The sequence below is a fragment of the Macaca thibetana genome, chromosome 18 (assembly GCF_024542745.1).
Source record: "Macaca thibetana thibetana isolate TM-01 chromosome 18, ASM2454274v1, whole genome shotgun sequence".
In the NCBI taxonomy this organism is placed as follows: Eukaryota; Metazoa; Chordata; class Mammalia; order Primates; family Cercopithecidae; genus Macaca; species Macaca thibetana.
In genome coordinates, this window is record NC_065595.1 from 6118073 (window position 1) to 6142952 (window position 24880).

Genomic DNA, 24880 nt, shown 5'->3' on the forward strand with positions numbered 1-24880 from the left:
TCCAAGGAGACAATTTGTCTCTAGTTATGACAGATTTACAAGACTTAAACCCTGTGTACCTATATGGGAATATCTGTGGCAGTAGGTTTCAATAATATATAGACAATAGCGGAAATGAAAAGCTCAGAGCCTCAAGGGACATTAATAATAATTTTTGTTTTTGAGACGGAGTCTTGCTCTGTTGCCCAGGCTGGAGTGCAATGGTGCAGTCTAGACTCACTGCAACCTCCCTCGGCCTCCTGTAGCTGGGACTACAGGCACTTGCCAGCACGCCCGGCTAATTTTTGTATTTTTAGTAGAGACGGGGCTTCACCATTTTGGTCAGGCTGGTCTCAAACCCCTGACCTTGTGATCTGCCCACCTGGGTCTCCCAAAGTGCTGGGATTACAGGCATGAGCCACCGCGTTTGGCCAATGATGGTATTTTTAAAGGAAGAGAGGGAAACGATTAAAAACTGTTACCTCCACTGTAGAAGTTAATTTTTGAAATGTCGCTTAGGGACTCCTGATTTCAGAATTTATGATCCCTTCTCAATTCAATTTCTATTCAGCTTGGGAGAGCCATCCTTTATGGCTGGCTCTTTAATGTGGGCATTCCTGGTCCTCTGTCCTGGACCCTCTTCTCACTCTCCCTAGCTGATTGGTTTCCTCGGGAGATGTCCTTTCTTTCAAATTTATTTCTTTACACCTCTTCAGATATCCACACATCTAGTTCTAACCTCCGTAGTACAATTTGACCCAAGTCTTCAATTACTCATTATCATTTACTTGTTGAGAGCTTAGAAATCTAGAGAAAGGGCTAAGCATAGAGGTGCAGATGTGGAGTATGTTATAAGGAGTTGGTGAAGCAAAGAGGTGTGGAGATGGCACAGCTGGAAGAAGACGCGAGCTTGCCAACTTGGAGAGGTGGAGTGGCCCGTGGTGTGGCGAGAGCTTCGGGAGGGCAGGGTGTGAGTGGAGTTTCTGCTTCTGCAGGTCGGAGGGTGGGCGGCGATGCGGAGGTGGGTGGATGGGTTTGGGTCAGAAAGGGCCCTTTGTGCCCTGTAAGGAGCTGGGTGTGGGTTGTATAGGGAGCTTTCAAAGGATTTTAATGAGAGTTGGGATGTGCTTGGATTTGCCTTTTAGAAAAATTACTTTGTTGGCAGAGAGGAGGATGGAGCGAGAGGGGCTCAATTTGGAAGGTAGGGATCCGTTAGAAGGCTGCTGTGGGAACCCAGGTGGGAAGTGTTGAAAAGCCCAAACTAAGGTCCTGGCAGTGTAGGATTAAGAGGTCAAAATTTGGAGTGTCATTTAGGGGAGTGAACTGGGAGAGATTTATCATTAATTGGACATGGGAGTGGCAAGAGAGATGGAGGGATCAAGGGTGACTGTCAGATTTCTGACAAAGAAATTGAGCAGATGGTGACATTTCTCATCAAAAGGACAGCATAATGGAAGTGAGTTTCCAGGAAGAGATGGTAAATTCAGATCATCCTCACTGGTGCTCGCTCTCTGTCTGTGTCAGGCACACACACAATGCCATCATGCTCTTGCTGGGGAAAAAGCAAGTTATATTCAAATACAAATTCAGTCATTGCTTCAGGAAGAAGTCCTTGGGAAAAGTAGTTTGTTTTGTTAATGGCTCTCCCATACACCCTCCGGGATGCCCACGTGCTTCCTGAACATGGAGACGCTCTGTGTGGCATGGGCACATTTGGGGGTAATTTGTAGGTCTGCTGCTTACGTCAATGACCTTGCAGTCCTGACCTCAAAGAACTTTGGGTACAGAACATTTTATGACATTATTGTTCTTAAAAGGTCTGACATCAGATTAGCCCTTACTAAAAGAAGAGTCTTCAAAATAGGGAATTTGGTTGAAAATATTTCCAGCAGGCTATTTAGTATTTTGCTAAACTTCCCTTTACACACTTGTGTTTTTTCATAAACCCATACATAAAATTTCTTCACAATTCTATATTTTAACAATGTCCCTATTGACTTATTGATATAGAATAACTGTTCTTACAGTCATTCACTTTGTCAAACAGTTTCTGGACTCGCCGCAGTCCTGATGGCCAGCCTCGAGTGTGCCTTGGTTTGAGGGTCTCCTCTCTCCCTCACGTGCTGTGGCATTCAGACGTTCCATGTGGGGCTGACCGGCCCAGGTTAGGCTGGCCTCCCGGCTGGCTTTCCGAATATCATATTCAGACTCCCAATCTCATCATCACCCTGCTGACTGATCTTGAGCACAAGGATAACTAGAACTCCAGTTCGTTATATAACGTCACTTTTTAGTCACATTTTCATCCAGATAAATTTTGATTCCAACAGCTGACCTTTACACTCACCCATAGGCTTGATGCCTTGTTCTAGCCTGTGGTTTATTAAAATAACATAATGTATAAAATGTAATACAAAATAACAAATATACATAAATACACATAGAATTCCCCTATCATATTAAATCATATCCAATACTCAATACATTTAAATCATTATATATTTGACATGTAAATTGTAATAATTTAAATATATATTTATAATAAAAGTAACTCTATTATAAAAATGAGATATAAAATTAACAAAATAAATACATACATGTATATATAGTCAAGCGCACACACACAAGTATGCATGTATGTATGCATATATGTGTGCATATGTATATATTTGGCAGAGTGCAAGTTTCTTTAATAAGAAAGGGAGACGGACATTTTGCTCTGGGTATATGAGTAGTGTGAAGGCCAAGACACTGGTCTGAGGCAGGAGCCTTGCTGGAGAGGGCAGTGCTACTCCTCTCCCAACTGTGTGGTCCTGGGACTGGCTGGAGTTCACATCTCACGTTTCAGTCCCACTTACCAGCCCTATGACCTTGGGGAGGACAGCGAACCTCTGAGCTGTGCCTCCTCGGCTGTAGAATGGAGTAATCATGGCACTCACGTTGCTGTGTTGTGGAGGAGATTGAATGAAACAATGCTTTGCCAAATGCCTTGTGCAAAATAAGCCCTGGGTAAGTCAGTTATGTTAATGCATGGTGTTAATTACTATCATTTCCCTCTTTCTAGTGTTGCTTATGCTGTTTCTCAGGGTTAAAGATTGATTTAAATAAGCAGAAACTTCTTGAACTGTTTTTGTAGAGGTTTGTTTGTTTTTTTTCTCTTCTTGAGCAAAATCATGGCTGCAGTAGATTTTTAAGTTACACCAAATACCTCAAACTAAAAAGGCAACTTATAGAGCACATCACTAAAAATCTTTTTGGGAGAAGATCTTGCAAATTGATCCAGGTGTGTTGTGAATCTGAAAATCTAGTTAGGTTGAAGGTACTGTGCTGCTTTCAGTTTTTTTCTGAAGAGACAAGGGCTTGTGAGGGTCCTGGGGTTATCCAGAAGACAAATGGATTCCAAACTGGCGCCAGACCTCCCTGAGCTGAGTCCCTCATCTCCCACAGAGGCTAATGGCTGTTAAGATCCATAAAAACGGCTGGGCGTGGTGGTTGATGCCTGTAATTCCAGCACATCACAAGGTCAGGAGATCAAGGCCATCCTGGCTAACACGTGAAACCCCATCTCTACTAAAAATACAAAAAATTAGCCGGGCGTGGTGGCGGCACCCGTAGTCCCAGCAACTCGGGAGGCTGAGGCAGGAGAATGGCGTGAACCTGGCAGGTGGAGGTTGCAGTGAGCAGAGATCACGCCACTGCACTCCAACCTGGAGACAGAGTGAGACACTGTCTCAAAAAAAAAAAAAATTCCACAAAACCACAAGACGCAAATGGTAGCCAGCACCTGCTGTAAACTCGAAGCCTCCCTCACAGTCACTCTACTGATGTGGTTCTATCTAAGTGCCGTTTCTTCCCAAGGTGTTTTTACCTTGAGTGTGATGTTGCTGTTGTTATTTCAGAGGCTGCTGACAGCTGTGGCTTCAGTGTTTTTGATTTCCTCTTGTTGCAATGGCTTCAGTTAGAACCTCAGCCATGGGTGCTTGGGAACAGGCCTCATATTTTGGCGTCTGTGTCTTTACCGGGCTCCCGCATGGCTCTCAAGTTAGGCAATGTCAGAAACTTCATTGTATCAAAGACCAGGATCTGTGGCACCGGCATCAGCTGTGAAATTACAGTAGGAGCAGCATCTGGTTCAGGACCTGAAACTTTATTCTGTAACTACCTATGGAATACTTACAGAGTGTCTGCGATGCATCAGGTGTCAAACTCTGTTGGGGATACGATGATATGTGAGATCTTCCTGTCTTCAAATCACTTACAGTCTGATGGAGGAGAGGGAAAAATACACAGGAAACGCTGTAAGTGCAATGACTAAGTCCAGGGGCTGTGGGAGTGTGGATGAAGGGCCATAGTCCAGCCTTCCTGGGGAATGGATACTCAGAGAAGGTTTTGGACAGCTGAGATGAGTTCCAGTTGGGAGCAGCTGGGGGTAGGGAGAGTAGGGAAGGAATTCCTGGCAGAAAGAAGAGTGTACTCCAAGTCCTGGAGGTGAGAGAGAACATGCTGTTTGGAGGAACTGTGCAAAGTTAAGTGTATGCCTGGAACATAGATTCTAGGGGCTGGGGGGTGGCAAGATACAAGCCTGGAAATCAAGAAAATATTTCATTATAACAGCTTTGAAAGCTAGATGAGACAGCTTCATCTGTAGGGTTGTGGGGTCACGTTGAAGGGTTTTAATCAGGGATAAAATGATCTGACATTTGCAAGGCCCCCTTCCAGAATTCACTCAAGAGACTAAATCGCAGAGCTGAAGGTTGCTTGATGAGCAAACAATTAGAGCAAAAGAGCTGAGTGATTGGAGGAAATGATCCCAGCCAAGAAGTTGAGCTGGGTGATGTATACCTCTGTGATCCTGGGGTATTCTGTCTAAAGAACTGGTTCAGCCATGCAAACTCCTTCCCAACCATGGAGCGCACCCACTCTCTGGATAATCACCACCTCCAAGGTCGCCATTGCTGCATCACCATGCCCGTGTTCCCAGGGTGAGTGCTTATTTCACAGGGTTTCTTGTTAGAATGATGCTTTCCCTGTGAACTCCCAGGTTCCATTCATTAGCAGTACACTCAGACTTCATTTCTTCGGGTAGGTTACCGTGGGAACGACGGCTGCAGGAGATGAGCTCCTGCGGTCTCACTGTGGGGATGGACCCTGCAGTGGCCGGCAGCTCCCAGTGCACTGGCCATCCCCACTTCCCGGTGGATTAGTAACAAGAACAACAACAAAAATGCCTGATTGGAGGAGAAGTAGCATGGGGCTCGGAAAACATGAAATGTGAAGCAGAAGCAGTTTGATTTGATTTCTTCTCTTCCATTCACTCCCTGTTCGACTTTGGGCAAGTGTCATCATTTATCTGAGCTTTAGTTTGTCTGTGTGTAAAATGGAATTAATGGGGCTGCTCTCCTGTGGTTGCTGAGAAGACTGGAGGGGTGAATGCCTCTGAAAATGTTTCATAAATTGTTGCTTTATGCACAGTGTAAAAACAAAGCATGTACTGGAATGCTTATGTTTTTACAAAAAAATTTACCTGCACTTTTCAAACCTAATCCTCAAAATAACCCTTTTTTATAAGAAAACAGAGCCTGCAGGAGACGGATTGTCTTGCTCATGATCAAGGAGCTATGCAGGTGGGGACAGAATGGATTGTCACTTCTTCCGATTTCTGGACCAGGGCTCTCACGACCACGCTGCTCAGCTGCTTAATGCAAGCCAAAGGTTCATCTTGCTGGCTTGCACTGCTCAATCAAGGACTCTGTGTACTTTCCTCCCTTGGAATTGGAAGTGCAGACACTTAATTATAACTTTCGATTGCTTGAAATTATAGGGCTATAGAGTGACTGGCACGTGTTTCTGAGGAAAATCACATTCTACATCCTGAAATAACCATCTCCTTTTTTCATATTCAAGACAAATGCAGGGATCTAGCCCATGCATCATACACTCAAAGTGTCTCCTAGGATGACTTGGGAGCTTTGAAAAGAACTCTTTATGGAAATAAGGGGTGGGCTATTACGTCACGCTTCTCCATCCAGTCGTTTAGGTTTGAACTGATGCTGCCCCAGACCATTGGGAAGAATTTGGAGGACTTATTTATGGCTTCTAGGTAATAGCGAGAGCACTGGCCTCCTGAAAGAGGACCTCATATTGGAGGAGGTGGGGCATTGGGCACAGGGTACATAATGGAATGACAGATGGAAACTTCAGAAATTCATCAGGGAGCGGCATTTTGTTTTGAGACAGGGTCTTACTCTGCCTCCCAGGCTGGAGTGCAGTGGCACAATCTCAGCTCACTGCAGCATTGACCTCCCGGGCTCAAGCAAACCTCCCACCTTAGCCTCCTGAGTAGCTGGGACCACAGCGTGCACCACCATGCTCAGTTGATTTTTTTGTGATTTTAGTAGAGATGGGGTTTCGTCATGTCACCCAGGCTGATCTCAAACTCCTGAGGCCAAGCAAACCACTCACCTTGACCCCCCAAAGTGCTAGGATTACAGGAGTGAGCCACAGAGCCTGGTCTAGGAAACAGCATTTAAAAAACAAAACAAACAAACCAAAAAAAAAACCCAAAAAAACCCATAAATCTATTCTCCCACAGTTCTGGAGGCCACAATTCTGATTTCAAGGGGTTGAGAGGGCTGTGCTCCTTTTGAAGGATTAGGGAAGACTCTGGCCTTGTCTCCTCAGTGTCAGATGACCCCCAGTAGATCTGGACACTCTCTGACCTGCAGCTGTTCACTCCCATCCTGGCATCTGTCCTCACATGGCGTTCTTCCCTGCATGCCCCCCTGACTCTCCCTCCCCTTTTCCTTATGATGACACCAGTCTTTGGACGTAGGACCCACTCAAATCTAGTGTAAGTTCATCTTAACCAATTCCATCTGCAAAGACCCTGTTTCCAAAGAAGATCACATGCTGAGGTTCTGGGTGGACATGAATTTTGGGGGAACATTATTCAGTCCCCTATAATCTTCATTTATAAAGCAGGAGAAAATACACCAAAGCACTTCAAGCAAGTGAAGAGTGTCGAAGATAAATCATTGTAAAGGCCAATATCAACTCAGTCACTGGGTTTTCATTAATTACTAGTAAAACCACCACACCAGCCTCATCAAATGTGTCCACACTACCTAGAGCAGCACAGGAGGGGGGCCCAGTCTTCCACGTGCTTTCACTGAGACCTCCCTTCCCCGGCGTCGGCAGAGCCAGCCTAATGACTGCAAACCGGCCACTTACAGGAGCAGTTCTAGGAAGCAAGCTATAATTAAAGCTGATTGCTAACCCATTCTCATGAGAACATCGGCACAAATCTCAACTGATCAGGAAATATTAATTTTGTGAAAAAACCTCCATTGGAGGAAACTTGAAATTCTGTATTTTCTCTGTACACACTGGCCAAGTATTTGCATTGGACTTCAAAAAAAAAAAAAATGATTATAATTACAGCAGATGGAGAAAGTCATTTTTGACAGGATAAACATGGAGGAAAAACACAAGTAAAGACCCCAGGGTGTAAGGAGTCTTGTTGCATGGTTGGTGTGGCTGCAGCAGTGGGTGTTTGGAGAAGGAGGCAGGAGATGGCACCTCCTTTCCCAACACCATGCTATTTGCCCTCCAAGTCTTGGTGTGGGCATAATGTCCTGAGTGGACCTGGCATGACTGGGTGGTCCTCTCTTTCCTCCAGCAGCACCTGGTCAGTGTCTTCATTACGTCACCCATGCCAGTGCATCCCAAATGTTGCTTTGTCCCAAGACTGAGTTTTCAGAGGGAAGGTTCTATGTCATTTCTCTGTCTCTCTCTCTCCTCTTTTTTTTTTTCCTGAGACATGGTCTCACTCTGTCACCCAGGCTGGAGTGCAGTGGCTCAATCACAGCTCACTGCAACTTCTGCCTCCCAGGTTCAAGTGATTCTTCTGCCTCAGCCTCCTGAGTAGCTAGGATTACAGGCACGCACCACCACACTTGGTTAATTTTTGTATTTTTCAGTAGAGATGGGGTTTCACCATGTTGGCCAGGCTAATCTTGAACTCCTGGCCTCAAGCGATCTGCCTACCTTGGCCTCCCAAAGTTATGTCATTCTTCTTTGCCCTAGTGCCAAGCACCTGCCTGACCAGGACTCACCAAATGTTGTATAAGTAAAATGCTTAGATCAGGGCAAAGCCATATGTCAAGATTAAGCAATGCCTTGGGAATGTTCCAGAATTCTTCAGACAGCTCTGATGTTTGAATGGAAGAGACAATTTATCTTTCCCTTCTCCATCCTGATCCCTCTGGGGCCATTCAGGCGTTGAGGTAAATAAAGCAGGGTTCATGTACATATATATAAGCCTTGTTTTCTCTTATTTAATCTGGAAAATCAGAGAGACCCATGATTTTAAGGAAGGCAAGGACCAAGCACTGAACAACTCAGATGAATTGTCATTGGAATTTCTGTTTGATGGACCAGAGTCGGGGTGATGGAGGTGGGAAGTGTGTGAGGATATTGGGAAGGTCATTCAGCTGCATATTCACAAAGCAGGAAGGAATCACTGAGAGCAGCGTTTCTGCAATAGATTGTATTGTGTTCTCCAACTCCTCGGGCCTCTACCTATTGGAGGGTGTCATGTCCTACTTGTTGCCGTGTGACTGTGAGTACTGCCATGGAGGGGACACTTCTCTGTCTCTCTGCCGGGTTTGGCCACTTGACTTCTTTGGCCAGTGGAATGTGGTGGATGTAGCATAAGCTAGGTCAGGGCTGAAGCTTTAACGCCATTGCTGTTAGCTCTGCCAGAGGATGGGTGTGACTAACACACAGGTTACTCTCTGGGATAAGGAGACACATGTCACAGGGGACCCGCAGCTTTCATACAGTATGAACAATATATCCATCTTTGATGAGAAATAAGTCTTGATATTGCAAGCAACTAAAATTTTGGGATTGTTAGCACAGCAAAGTTTGGCAATACAATTTCAGATTCGAGCAATTTCAAAAGATCCACTTTTAAAACAGCTGCAATTGCTGGGTGCGGTGGCTGACGCCTGTAATCCTAGTACTTTGGGAGGCTGAGGTGGGTGGATCACCTCAGGTCAGGAGTTTGAGACCAGCGTGGCCAACATGGTGAAATCCCGTCTCTACTAAAAATACAAAAGTTAGCTGGGTGTGGTGGCACATGTCTGTAGTCCCCATTACTTGGGAGGCTGAGGTGGGAGAATTGCTTGAACCTGGGAGGTGGAGGTTGCAGAGAGCTGAGATGGTGCCACTGCACTCCAGACTGGGTGACAGAGTGAGACTTGATCTAAAAAAAAAAAAAAAAAAAAAAAAAAAGCTGCAATCAAAGTAAAACAAAAACACACATTGTGTTAACATAGTACATTGTATTTTTCTAGTTTATTTTTTTAATGCTTTCATGTTGCTATTTCACTGAATCCTGGTGGTCACTTTGTTAGCATAGGTATTGTAATCTCTATTTCCTGGGTCTGGAAATAAACAAGACGTACTCACATCTCACAGACAGCAAATGGCATAGCTAGAAACTGAGCTCTGGATTTTTTACATTAAACCTCAGGCAATCACACCATGGCTTCCACTCAACCCAGAGGGGGATGGTTAACTGAATCCTGGTGATGTGATTTGGATCTTTTTCCCCACCCAAATCTCATTTTTAATTGTATTCCATAGTGTTGGAGGTGGGGCCTATTGGGAGGTGATTGGATCATGGAAGAGGTGTCTCATGTGTAGCATCTTCTGCCCTCTCTCTTTCTGCTGCTGTGGCCATGTGAAGTTCTGGCTCCCCCTTTGCCTTCCGCCATGATTGTAAGTTTCCTGAGGCCTCCTCAGAAGCCAAGAAGATGCCAGCATCATGCTTTCTCTACAGCCTGCAGAACTGTGTACCAATTAAATCTCTTTTCTTTATAGATTACTCAGTCTTGGGTATTTCTTTATAGCAATGAGAGAATGGACTAATACACCTACTGATGACCAGAATTGCACTAGTTTGGGGGTTCTATTTTGGCCAGGGCTACAGTGGCTTCAACTGTGAATTCTTGACTTGCAAGGATGGAAATGATGCATTCAGTAGTGACCCCTAGGGATGGGTCTCTGTCTTGTTTACAGAAGGGTCAAAATAAATGCACATTCATTTCCATACAAAATATGCTGGAGAAAGTGCTAGAACACTCATGCACATTCCCGCACACATCACCTTAGGAATGGTATGAATCAACATTGCTGGTTGCAAATCGAGTTGATATTAAAAATGTTTACCAGTGAGAATGCACAAACACTGACCAATAAGAAAAAATCCATAATCTGGAGCATCTCTGGGAGAGGGTCTTTCCACGTTTTTTGGACAGTAATGAGGACTTTGTCAGCAAAAGTGGCAGCAGTAGTTGTGGGGTGTGCCTTATGGTGATTTGGGGTATTTTAACCAATGCATGTAGAACTAGTTCAATGTTTAACAATTGGTGCAACAGAATCTGTGCATAATAATTAAATACCAGCCATATTTATTTGCAAAAGGGAAAGTGATTGATTTGTTACGAGGTTGTCTGGTAGTTCCCATAGTTGAAGAAGGACCTGGAGGACCAGGCCTGAAAAGGACTCGAGGGAGGTGCAGCACAGACAAGCTCCTGCTAGAGGCTGGCTGGGGCATGGCATTCATTCTGAGGTGGCCACCCCTGAGCTCTTGTCTGCAGTGCAGCTGGAGCCATCATTAACAGTTTGCCCTGTGCCTTTGAGCCACTCTCAGGGATCATTCCTGAGCAAGGAGCTCCCTGGCTGCCTGGCAGCTACTAGGTGTCAAGGAGGGAAAACATCTTTCTTTCTTCAGCTCCCTACCAACCTTGGCAATACTTCCCACCAGGAGAGGAGCTTGGGTGCTGGACAGCCGGCAGGACGGATGTCTCTTCAGCAACTGGATTTCATTATGTCCCAACGGCCTCACAATGGCTGGCCACCCGCTGAAAGACCACTTTGAGAACAGGTTGTGCTTTTCATCTTAACATACACAAACCCTGGTAAATATTTCCACGGTGCCCTACATTTATTTTTCCTTCACAGATTGGGCCTTCCTGTAACTGCATGGTCCATATTTGTCTTCCATGACTGATTGAAAGCTCCATGAGCATGCAGCTCTGATGTCCTAGACACAGCTGTATTCAAAGACCTGGAACTCAAAATAAACTCTCAACAAATGAATGAGTAAGATGCATTGCCCCTTACTCTATCTATCTGTCCCACTGAGAATGCACATTCTTAGGGCAATGCTTTTTATTTTATGGCAGGCACTGTATGACTCGCTACAGCTTCAGTAAGTGCTACACACTGACGACAGAAGTGTAGAGTCTCACAGTTCGGGAGTGAGAAGTTCAAGGTCAAGGTGTTGGCAGGGCTCATTCCTTCCGGGGCTGTGCAGGGGAGTCTGTTCCAGTCCTCTCTCTCAGCTTCTGGGGTTGTCAGCAACCTCTGGCTTTCTTTGGCTGGTAGAAGCATTACTCGAACTCTGCCTTCATCTTCGCGTGGCATTTTCCCGTGTGTGTGTGTCTGTCCAAATTTCCCCTTCTTATAAGGACACCAGTCATATTGGATTAAGGCTCACCCCAACGGTATTATTTTAACTTGATTAACTCTGTAAAGCCCTATCTCCAAATAAAGTCACATTCTAATGTATTGAGGGTTAGGACCCAACATACCTTTTTTTGAGGGGATATAATACAACTTATAACAGGCGTTACATTTTTAAATTTTTTTTTCTGTAATTTTGTGAGCCCTGGCAACTGATATTAAATATATCATTGGAAAATCCAAATAAATTTATAAGATAGGGAAAGACTGAAGAAGGATTGATAAAAGGAATCCATCATACTCCTCTCACTCCCACTCCTAGGTTAAAAAAAATGCAACCTCACTTGGAAAATGAGGTGTATGGTGCTGTGGTGCCTGTCACCTGCCTGCTGATGTAATTCATTCCCTTGGCTGCAAATCAGCCTGTGATACTGAGCCCCCTCCAAATGCCCTCTTGAGCTGCACCCCCAGGTGGTCCCTCAGAAGCAAATCAAGAAGATTCATTCCTCCATTGTGTCTAGAAGAGATAGATCTGAAAGAAACACAGAGCCCTCATGCTATTTTTATTCAGAAAATAGGAGGTAAAATATCTCGCTGCACTTGCTAAGCTTTGCTCTCTCATTAGAGTGGAACAGGGCACCATCCGCCTTGTGGAACAAGTTTTCTTCCCTACTAAATGGAAGATGTAAGTTCAATGGGTATCGGATCAATACTAATTTTATATTTAGGCTCAGGATTTATTTGCTGCAAGGCAGGACAGGGTGAGCCATTCTGTCTGCTGTTGGAATTGCTGGCCATGTCCCATGCAGTAGGCTGGAGGGCCAAATGTTTCCCTGGACAGCATCTTTAGGGCACTGATCTAATGCCACTGTCAACAAGAGAAAATAATAAGGTTGCACTCACTAAAGGGAATTCTTTCTTCACAGATTTGTATTAGCTGTAAAATTTCTGTCTGAAACCCTGACACAGACAGAGGGAGAAGCTAAAATAACTGGAGGGAACAACCAACTAAGGATAAGTGAGTGGTGTGTGCATGTATGTCGCATTTAATGGTGCGTGTGTGGGGGGCCTGTCTCTGGAGACTGCTCTAGAGAGAGGCCTAGAGACAACACAAAATGAATTGGGAACCTGTAGGAAAAGGAATGCACTACAGTTAAGGGACACATTTTTACCAACTCACATTTCCACCTGGCATTTCTGCAAAGTTCTGCCATAAAAATGACTTTGGATTTTCTGACAGAGCTTTGAGATAGGTAACTATACCGAAAATGAAACGAATTGATTTTTTTTTCTAGACATGTGGACAGAAAAATGTTTAATTTGTTTTACCTTTGAAACTGTCACTTGCAAGTTCAGCTCTGGGTTATGGATTAGTTGCTGGGCAGGGCTGGCCGTTCTGAGGGAGGCCAGCTGCGAGGGTCATGGTGGAGCCTTGGATTGGTGGGAAATGACAAACACCAGGTGAGTCTCAGGGGACGAGGGGCAGGGCTGCCCTGTAGAGAGGGTGCTGGGAGCCTGGAATTTAGCTATCAGGGGGAGGTGTCCACTCTACCAGCTAGAGGTCAATTTAAAAAAGAGCCGGCCAGGCCAGGCACAGTGGCTCATCTCCGTAATCCCAGCACATTGGGAGGCTAAGGTGGGTGGATCACGAGGTCAGGAGTTCGAGATCAGCGTGACCAATATAGTGAAACCCCCGTCTCTACTAAAAATACAAACATTAGCAGGGTGTGGTGGTGCGTGCCTGTAATCTCAGCTACTCAGGAGGCTGAGGCAGGAGAATCGCTTAAACCTGGGAGGTGGAGGTTGCAGTGAGCTGAGATTGCACCACTGCACTCCAGCCTGGGCAACGGAGCAAGACTAAAGAAAAAAAAAAAAAAAAAAAAAGAGTCTCAGTCAAGTTGGACCTCAGGAAAATGCCTTTTTGACGCCCAAACAATTGATGATTGTCGATTTCATATCCAGGGACCCAATTGAATTGCCATGTGAAATTAACTATGATGCCAGGTGAGAGGACCCTGCTGGTGGCAACTGACCTTCACTGCTCCACTGTCCGCAGCTGCCCCTTCCTTCCTAACCCCAGGGGCAGCCGCTCAATTGTTTTTCACAGCAAAAGGTGCCCATGCTCGAACTGTTTAACCCCAGGAGAAGATGCCCAAGAATATCTAGAGATTCAGAGACTTTAAAACTGCATCATATTTTACTATTTCTGCCATTCACTTCCAATCAAAACTCTCTTCCCCCTCATCAATCTCCATTTATAGTTAAGTTGAAAAGTAAAATCATTACAGGAAAGTTAGATATGAGAACTAGTACATGGTTATCTTAATTTCCTTGATATTGTTTGATGCATATTATGGTAGAGAGCGTGGGATCTGGAGCCATCCTGCCTGCATTTGAATCCAGGGTTTTCCCAACTGCCTGTGTGACTTTGGAGACATTGTTTGTCTTCTCACTCCCTCAACTGCCTCATCCTTGAACTTCACTGATGACCTTCGCTTACAGGACATTTTGAAGAAAGGGTCTTTATCAAATGACATCTTGCCCATTTCCGTGCCTAATGCCAAAATGTGCTTTACTAAGAGGACACGAGGATTTTATTAACCTTAAATTTGTTGAGTGTCTGCCCTGTGCCAAGGGTGTGTTTTTGTTTTGATCTGCCCATCCACTATTTGCCATTCCGGCTTTCAACTCAGAAGATAAGTGCTTTGCTTGAGTGCTGAGTTGATAGGTGGCAGCCCAGCAGACTGAATCCTGGCACTGGAATTCTGGATTCAACGTTCTTCCCATTACGCCATGGCCAACCATCTGCTATGGGAGGTGGCCCCGCCCTGAGCTTGCACATAGTGCCATGGCCGAGAACAGGGAGGAGGACTCGCACTCTGGGCTGGATAGCCCTCCCTCCCTCCCACCGCGGTGATATGGTTTAGGGCAGCCTTTCAATCTTTCCGAGCCTCCGTTTCCTCACACGGCTTAGACATTCTACAGATTTGCTCTAAAACTACACATTTTAAGAAAGCGGTGCTGGTGGAAACTTTGTACTAAAATTTGTGCCAGGGCCTCCCATGGTTGTTGTCGGCATGCCTTCCTGAACGTTTTGAGAATTTCTTGCTCTCTTCTTCTGCATCTTCTGGCACACACCATCCGCCCCCCGCCCCCACCACCATGCACTGACATTGTGATGAGCCTTGCGACATTTGGAATAAGGCCTTTGTGTATGGAATTAAATGTCAACCTGCTTGAGTTGCTTCCAAATTTCCCTGAGAAACTTATGCTGGCATTTAATTTCTGATTAATATTATACTCTGAAACTTCTGGAGCTCAATATGCTTTTGTAGAAAGCATTTTTATTTTTTATTTCTTAAAGAAACCTGGGAAGTTCACACCAGAGAAGTTATTTCAAAAGCTCAGTTCTATCCACTTTTGCCGACGCTGGGAGGTGCTGTGTGCAAGAGTGAGGTATTTTCACATCTGAGCTTGGTCTGGCCCGCTGATGCGAGCCGGTTTACTTTGTAACAGCGCTCGGGATCCTTTCTACACACTGCTAAGGTCATTGCGATTTGCTTGCTTGAAGCTCTGAAAGGCCTTTTCAAGGCTTGAGGTTGTTTTCTCATCAGTATGCTGGCTCAATTTCCTTGTTCTAAAACTTCTGCGTTCTGACTGATGATCAGTTCAGATTGGAGGATGCCTGTGATCCCAGAGAGTTAATGGTCTTTCAAAATCTAATTTCAGGGAGAAGATCTAAGGAGAATTAATAGTAAGAAAAATGTGTAAGGGATCATATTAATCAGTTTGCAATCATTCAAACTTCAAAGAAAATTTCCTTTGAAAACAACTAATTTGCACAGCTTTCAGCCCATAATGACGCTCTATAAATTATCAGCAGAAATTTTATGTCAAAAGTCATATGCTTTAAGCTTTACATGTTAACCTCTGTTTAGCTGGCTTTTATGCATGGAGACTAATTTTATCTTCCTTTAGGCCTCATCCCCGACTCTTTGGAAAAAAAAAACATTTCAGAGGGGTTTTCTTGCATCACCTGCTTCTGGGGCACATTATTAAGACAGCTACCCCCAGGTCTCTGCCCATCACATTTCAAGAATACTTCTTTTGAACTAAAGAATCATAAAGTTCACCTGCTGGCAGGTTGTGCAGGCTGGAGGGACCTTTCCCAGACCAGCCTGAGCTGCGAGCAGCCCTCTTACAGCAGCACTGAGCACAGCGCTGTGGTCTCCATAGAGTCCTGCCAGAAGCAGGATGTACCGCTTGACGTTGAACCATGTGAGCCAAGATGTAATCACTGGCATCTGCATATTGCCTTTCGTCCTCTGATCAGAACTGAGTTTGGGGAAAGGGTTTTAGTGATCAGAACTGAGTTTGGGGAAAGGGTTTTAGATATACAGACCGTTTGCTTTCATTTAACTTCTATTTTAAAATTAAGTTGATGTAAGCGACTCTTAAAAGCCTACCTGGTGAAATTTGTCTTTTCCTAAATGATAGAAGAATCTTAGCCAGACCATCACTCTGTGGCTTGAAGAGCTGACCCAGTTAAATTAGAGCTAGATTAAGCAGCAACAATAACAACAGTAACAAACAAACAGGTCAAGTTGTTTGTGCCATATTTAATCTTTGCAAAGGTCTGCTCACATCTTAGGCTGGTCTGGGATAAGTCTTTGCAGCCTGCACAACCTGCAGGCAGCTGACCTTCATGACCTGGAGGGAAAATGCTTCCAGATAATGATATTCCAAGGGACGACCTGATTGACCACAGTTAACTCTACCAATTTGAAGCAAATAGGAAAAATGTGGATTATATGAGGCATATGTCCCACTTCTTTTCATTTTGGAGAGTAGCTTGGTTGGGTCTGGAGTTTAAAAACCATGTTTAGAGGAGTGATCCTATGCCTTTATATCAACTCCAGGTCAGTGTAAAGTTTCATTCTATTTTATCAGACCTTCATAAGGTCCTGGGGGCAATGTGTCTAGCAAAGTTGTCAGGGTTTGATATATGTGAGCCAATCGAGCAGATCTCTTGAGGAAGAAAATTAAGGAAAAGACATAAAAGATTTAAGAAATAAAGGGATGGATCATGAAATGGATCACCTTTAATGTTCACCCTGAGATATAAATACAATATGGTTATTCCTTTTCTTAATACCTTTGGTTTCTGAGGGGGGTGTGTGTGTGTGTTTGTGTGTGTGTTAATGGGACTCTTGAAGACACGAGGTCAATGGTCCCCAAGTATATATTAGTGTTACATCTGAAAAGGCGCATTCCTGCAACATCAAAGGATTCTCTTCACACAGGACAATGCGGCTACAACTAGAGAAGAAAATTAAGCCAGCACATTTTAATGTTGTTTTCCTAAAGCCTGAAGAACCTACAATAAGACCCCAAAATGTTATATTCCAGAGTTGAGTATGATTTTTTTTTACCTCTTAGCCTTTAAGATGTGTGAATTTTTAAAATATGTTGTCTAACCAGTGCCAATATAACAGTTTGGAGACAAGATACTGAAGTAATATGTTTTCTACATATCGGTTTTAGTGTTTTAATGAGGACAGGCTTATTGTTAAAGCATGTGGAAATTAATTGCTATAAATCTAAGTAGTGGTAGAAAAACACTTAAATGAAAGTAGTTATTGTCTCACAGACATCTTTTAATTTCTCACCATCTGACTGTCGATGCAAACATCATCTGGGAGGGCCTGTGCCTAAGCTATTGCAGCAGTATTTGAAGTGCAAAGACCTCCTGTGGGACACTGATTAATAATAAGTGTACTGAGTTTTGAAGTGCAACTTGAATTTTAATATATTCTATAACATAAAATGTTGAGATGACAGTTTATCAGAAATACATTACTCAAAGTGAAACCACATTTTATTTGTTATATTGTCTATCAATATAATCTGTTGATATCTTGTATGTATATAGTCATGGATATATATATATTTTGTTCCGTCTATTTTAATTAGAATGTGGACCAATAGAGAACAAGTACACTGCCATGTTCACAGCGGAATATTTATTAAATAAAAGTTATTAAATATTTGGATGACTATTGCTTTTAAAAAATATTTTACTTTTGGCTGGGTGCGGTGGCTCACACCTGTAATCCCAGCACTTTGGGAGGCTGAGGCGGGCAGATTATGAGGTCAGGAGTTCAAGACAAGCCTGGACAAAATAGTGAAACCCTGTCTCTACTAAAAATACAAAAATTAGCCGGGTGTGGTGCCGGGCGCCTGTAGTCCCAGCTACTTGGGAGGTTGAGCAGGAGAATTACTTGATCCCGGGAGACAGAGGTTGCAGTGAGCTGAGATCACGCCACTGCACTCCAGCATTCCAGCCTGGGCGACAGAGTGAGACTACGTTTCAAAAAAAAAATTACTTAAAAAAATGAATAGTTAAAAGTGAATGTATTAACTATATACAACATGATGTTTTCAAGTATACATACATTGTGGGATGACTAAATCTAACTAATTAACATATGCATCACCTCATATAGCTCTCACTTTTGTGATGAAAACACTTGACTTCCACTGTCTTAGCATTTTTTGACAATAGAGGATAATTAGCTACAGTCACCATAGATCTCTCAAACTATTCCTCCTGTCTAACTGAACTTTCATATTCCTTACCCAACATCTGTCCACCCCACTCCAACCCACCCAGCCTCTGGGAACCAGCATTCTACTTTCTACTTCTATAAGACCAACTTTTGTAGATCCTAGGTACAAGTGAGGTCATACGATATCTTTCTTTTCGTGTTTGCTTATTTCACTTAACATAATTTCTTGGAAGTTTATCCATGCTGTCACAAATGAAAAGAGTGTGTTATTTTTCAGGGCTGAATAGTATTCCTACTGTATTTTCTTTATTCATGAATCCATTGATGGACACTTAGGTTGATTCCATATCTTGGCTGTCATGAATAGTGCTACAATGAATATGAGAGAGCAAATAACTCTTCGACATACTGATTTTTCTTTCTTTTGGATATACACCCTGTGGTGGATTGTTGGATCATATGGTAGTTCTATTTTTAATTTTTTGAAGCACCCTCATGTTGTTGTCCATAATGGTTGCACTAATTTGCATTGCCATCAACAGTGTACAAAGGTTCTCTTTCTCCACAGCTAACACATATCATTTGTCTTTTTGATAATAGCCATTCTAATAGGTTTGAGGTGGTAATTTTAATTTGCATTTCCCTGATGACTAGTGATGTTGAACCTTTTTTTCATATATACCTGTTGGTCATTTCTATATCTACATTCAGATCATTTGCCCATTTTAAAATCAGGTTACTTGTTTTCCTACTATTGAGTTGTTTGTGTTTCTTATATATCTTAGATATTAACCCCTTATCATATATATAGCTTGCAAATATTTTCTCCCTTTTCCTGGTTGTCTATTCAATCTGTTGATGGTTTTCTTTGCTGTGCAGAAGCTTCTTAGTTTGGTGAAATTCCATTTGCCTATTTTTGTATTTTCTGCCCGTGCTTTGAGAATGATATTCCTAAAGTCATTTTCCAGATCAATGTCATGGAGTTTTCCCTATGATTTCTTCTACTAATATTCATAGTTTTGAGTCTTACATTTAAGTCTTTAATACATTTTTAATTGATTTTTGTTTGTAATGAGAGATGAGCATCTAGTTTCATTCTTCTTCATGTGTATATCCAGTCTTTCCGACACCATTTAATAAAGAGATCGTCTTTCCCCATTGTTTTTTGTTAGCTCCTTTGTCAAAATAAGTAGGATGTAAATGCATGGATTCATTTCTAGGCTCTCTATTCTTTTATATTGCCCTTTGTGTCTGATTTTTATACCAGTACCATGCAGTTTTGGTTACTAGAACTTTGCAGTAAATTTTGAAGTCAGATAATATGATGCCTCCAGCCTTGTTCTGTTTGCTCTGGGTTGTTCTGGCTATTCAGGGTCTTTTGTGGTCCCACACAAAGTTTAGGGTTATTTTTTCTATTTTTATGAATAATGTCGTTGGTACTTTGATAGACGTTATATTGAATCTGTAGATCACTTTGGGTGGTGTAGACTTAATAATATTTATTCTTCCACTCCATGAACACGAGATATCTTTCCATTTCTCTTCCCTTTCTCAATTTTTTTCATCAATACATTACGGTTTTCAGTATCCAGATCTTTCAACTTTTTGGTTAAATTTCTTCCTAAGTGTTTTATTTATTATTTTTTTGTAGCTACCGTGAATGGAATTTTCTTGATTTTTTTCAGGCATTTTTAATACGTAGAAACGCTACTGATATTTGCATGTTGGTTTTATATCCTGCAACTCTGCTGAATTTGTTTGTTAATTCTAACAGTTTTTTGGTGGAGTCTTCAGGGTTCCTGTATATATAATTATGTCATCTACAAACAGGGACAATTTAACTTATTCCTTTTCAATTTGGAATTTTACTGCTTCAATTTTAGAAGTAATTAATTAGGTAAATTTTCAGTAATATACAACTTTTCATTTTACCGGCAAACAATGATGGATTTCAAAAACAAATCCCGCTTTAAAATAAATTATATCTACAAGATATCTTGAATGCATGTTGTATAAGGCAGAACATATTTAGCAACCTATTTAAGGGAAATTACCTGTGGCATATATCCAATTACTGTATCTTTATTCTAAAACTTCAATTTAAAAACAACTAGCAAATGAGAAACGAATATTTCTCTACTACAAACTACAAGATTTTTCTTTATCTTATATGAACAGGAGATATTACTTCATACCTAGCGAGGAAGTCAAGCTAGAAGTTGCAGGATTTTGTCCCTTTGCATGGGAAATAGGACAGCTAGTAAATTTCCTCTAGAAATCACAACTTTTATTCAGAGCATCAAGTTCAGAGATATTTGAGCTTTCTGCAAATGGAAATTTACAGCAAGGCTGGAAACTGGGTACCTTTTGATAAATAATAATTCATGTTGAATTTCTGGCTGCCTCCAATTTTAAAGTAGAGTGGTATTGTCTTTTTTTTCCCCTTTCCACTCCATTCTGACCCATTTTTGCTAGATTATTTCTGAGAAATTCAATTTCCCTTTTGTTTTCTCTATCAGCTTATCACAGCCCTGGCTAGTAGGATTAAATAAAGACTGCTTTTTTCCTAATTTCTTATTTTCTGTTGCCCAACAAAGGACTATGCTTTAGCGGATTAAATGGCAACTGACAACTCATCTCATTGGGGAGGATTAAGCTGTGTCATAGTAGTATTTTGCATTAACTGCATTCCAAGTATATTACAGTAACTTTTGGCTGCTTATTTCTTTCACTTTTTCCCCCAAACACTTTTTTTTCACTTTTAAAATGGGGAAGTTGTATATGACTATATTATTTGAAAAAAATCATCAAATGATAAACATGGTTTTGGAGATTGCATTAAAAGCCTACATGTATTTTATTATTATTGGAAAGTATTTAATACAGTTGTCAAATTTTAAAATAATTCTTCAGCGTATTTGCTCAAAGCTAACATCTCAAATAAAAAAATTGAGCAATGTTATTACATTTCTAATTCTTCATTACATGTTTTATTCTTTAAGATTTCTCAAATACTATATGCAACACTTCAGTAATCTCAGCTATCAGTTTTTTATTTATCTAGGATTTCACTTTGGCAAATCTTACTTCCTTAAAAATATCACATGATATCGCTCTTCATAGGAGAACAGCTCTCAGAAGATAACATTAACTTTTCCTCACAGTGGTAATGCTGGCTTGGATGCCTAGGCTGAAACTATAATCCCAAAACACAGTTTCATCCAAATATGCATCAAAATTCAAAGGCAAGGATTCAGTTAGAAATCATTTATTCAACCTGAAAGGGGAATCCAACAACTTAAGGTTAAATATGTAATGAGTTAAAGATGTTCAAACAGCCAATTTCAATGAAAAAGCAAGTCAAGAGTAGTTCTTCAACCCATATACGAGCATCTTTAATAAATCTCTCCAAAAGAGGGGTGTCCTGCACAGTAAAGAAATTCATAGGAAGTCCCAGGTACCTCCCACTTCTCCATCAGATCTACTCTCCACCTGCTGTAAGTCCCATGATCTGACTCTTCAAAAGGACCCCTTTGCCTTCTGGCCCTCAGTTTGGTTCAGCCTATCAGAATATGAGCAGGGATATATAAAAGCAATGACAAGAATGACAAACTATGAAGAACCAATTTAAACTCAATTTAAAACATAAGAGGAAGGCTTTGTGACGTTGGTCTGGGCAATGATGTTTTGGGGTAAGACCCCAAAAGCACTGCCAATAAAAATGAACATAGACAAATGGGGTTATATCAAACTAAAAAAGCTCCTGCACAACAAAGGAAACAATTAACAGAGTGAGAAGATAACCAGTGTTGTGAGAAAATATTTGCAAACCATACATCTGATAAGGTGTTGATATCTAAGATACTTAGGGAACTCAAGCAACTCCATAGCACAAAAACAAATAACCCTCTTTAAAAATGGGCAAAGGAACTGAGTAGGCATTTCTCAAAAGAAGACATACAAATGGCCAACAGGTATTTTACAAAAAAACAGCATCACTAATTACCAGAGAAATGTAAATTAAAATCACAATGAGATACCACCTCAAACATATTAGAATGTCTATTACCAAGAAGTCAGAAGATATATATTGGAGAGGAAATGGAGAAAGGAAAACCCTTGCACACTGTTGGTGGGAATATAGGTCGGTACAGCCATTATGGATAATGGTTTGGAGGTTTTTAAAAAAATCAAAAATAGAGCTACCATATGATCTAGCAATACCACTACTTGGTATACATCTGCAGGAAACTAAATCAACATGTCAAAGAGATACTTGCATTCCCATATTCACTGCAGCATTATCCACAATAACCAAGATACGGAATCAATCCAAGTCTTCATCAAATGATGAATGAATAAAGACAATGTGATATGATACACCATAGAATACTATTTAGCCTTGGAAAATAATAAAATCATGTCATTTGTGACAACATGGATGAACCTGTAGGATTATGTTAAGTTCAACAAACCAGTCACAGAAAGGGAAATGTCACATGATCTCACTTATATGCGGATTCTCAAAAAGTTAAACTCATGGAAGTAGAGAATAGAACAGCGGTCACTAGAGGCTGGAATGAGGGTGATATTGATTACAAAATGTCTGTTATGAGAAATAAGGTCAAGGAATCTATTGTACAACATACTGACTATAATTAATAACAATTTATTCTCGAAAATTGCTAAGAGTAGATTTTAAGGGTTCTCACCACAAAATATTAGTGAGGAAATGCATGTTAATTAGTTTGGTTTTGCCATTCCACCATGTATTCATATTTCAAAACATCGTGTTGCATAAGATAAATATATAATTTTTATTTGTCAATTAAAAATAAATTGAAGAGAAGAAAAAATAAAAGACTATAAAACAATGTCTAGAATATTTATTGATGCCTAGTAGTGAATAATGATACAGATTCCAAAATTTATTAGCCAAGTCTAAACACATGGTTAACGGAGTAATTTTTTTCCATTTTGCCAGCTCTTCTCTAGTTTCTGTGAAATTTATGATTAGAAAGAGCTTTGGCCTTCTCTTGGGTCTCCTGTTAATGGCAGGCAGTGGCTGCTGAGTGGGTTGCAGATAACTTAACCGTGCGCCCTGCCTCCCCCTCCGTGCTGTCCTCCAGGGTTGAGCTCACCAGCTTGTCTATGGCACCACCCAATTGCTCACAGAATGGCTGGCCCCGGGGGGTCAGTCATTGGGCAGCAAGTACATCCAGCAGACCCAGCCCCTCACCCTAGAGCACACCATCAAGTTGCATCCTCTTATCAATGAATACTTTTGGTACAAAAGAGCCCCTCTGTGTGAAGGATAGCTCGGTTGCAGCCAGATTTGAGTGCATGAGGAAAGGATTTGATAAAATTAGAATGCAGAAGACTCCAGAAAGGGCTCCGCTTGGACATGAGCCCCGGCTACCCCATGTGTTACTGCTACAGCTAGGAACAACTTTCTTCAGATCGCCTGGTCGCGAACTTAACCCAGAAGAAGATGAAGTTGGAGGACTAAAATGCTTAATGTCAGAGACAATGGGTGATCAAGATGGAGCTCTGAAGACTGGGTGATTGATGGCTGCATTGGTCACTGATGGAGAGCGCATGTTGAACCTCCTCAGTATCCTTATGTTCCTGCACATATTACAAAGTCTAGACACAGGGAGTTGTTTTTGGTTCAACTTCAAGAAAAAGCCTTGCTTGCAATCCCTAAAAATAAGTCGGTAGATACACCGTTGTTTTAATTGTATGGCAGTGCACCGAGATGTGGACTCATCATTTCCAGTTTCCCTCAGCTGTTGAGCAGGTCCAGTTGGTTTTTTTTTTTTCAACTGAATCCCTGCACGTGGAGAAGTGAAAGAAGCCAATTCTGTGAGCGCAGATATACACAGTGTAGAAAAGTGCATGTTGTAGAAAGGACTTTTTTTTTTTGGTTTTCTCTCTTTCCCAATCCCTAAATTGCCACCTACTTTCTATTATCTGAATGGTAAAGTTAATATAAAGAACTAGATAGTAGTGTAAAGAAATGTGATAATGTTTATTTACTTTTGGTTCTATTCATACTTTTTGTACATTAAATAAACTTCTTTCTGAAAATGGGGAGTAGCTTGAGCCATTTCATTGCAGTCATAGTAAAATAACTTTATTTGTTAGTGCTTTAAGGTAGCTCATAGACTCCATAGCAGAAAACCATCTTGCATACATTATTAAATGTTATATCTATACAGCATATTTACATTCATGTAGCTCATATATTCATATTCAGAATTAAGAACATGTTTTGCAATTTTTACTCCTTCATAAGAGGTTTTGAGCATTCACTGACTTACATATGTGTTATTTTCCTTTGTTATAGAATTTTTAACAGGCAGACAATGTATTACTGTTAGTAGCCTGTATCCATTTTGCCATTGTCATAGATTTGTGACAATCAAATAAATTTAAAAATATTAACAAATTTTAAAAGTAGGTTAATTTAAATTCTAATTGTTTTCAAAGTACTCTTCCCTTATTCAACAGAAAGTTGCACTATATTACATTACGTTCGCTGGTAAACTGAAAACAAATGCTTGCTGATGACAACCGTGTAAGTGGAAACATGAAGAATGAAGACACAGGCTTAAAACTGTACAAGGATTTTACAGCATTTTCTCAGTAAACAGAATAATCTCCCTGTACTCCAGCCTTTAAACAACTCCATGGCTAGATAGTTAGGCTCTTCTGAAGATAAAATTAACTCTTGCAAGCTTCCATAGAATTTTTGTTAGGAACAATCCGAAGATGGCGTTCTATAGAGCATATAC

The 24880-nt window shown here is 41.5% G+C and overlaps 1 pseudogene; it reads left to right on the forward strand.

The window, feature by feature from the left end:
- The first annotated feature begins 862 nt into the window (after window positions 1–862).
- On the forward strand, window positions 863–24034 carry LOC126941077 (uncharacterized; annotated as a pseudogene).
- Window positions 24035–24880: the final 846 nt, after the last annotated feature.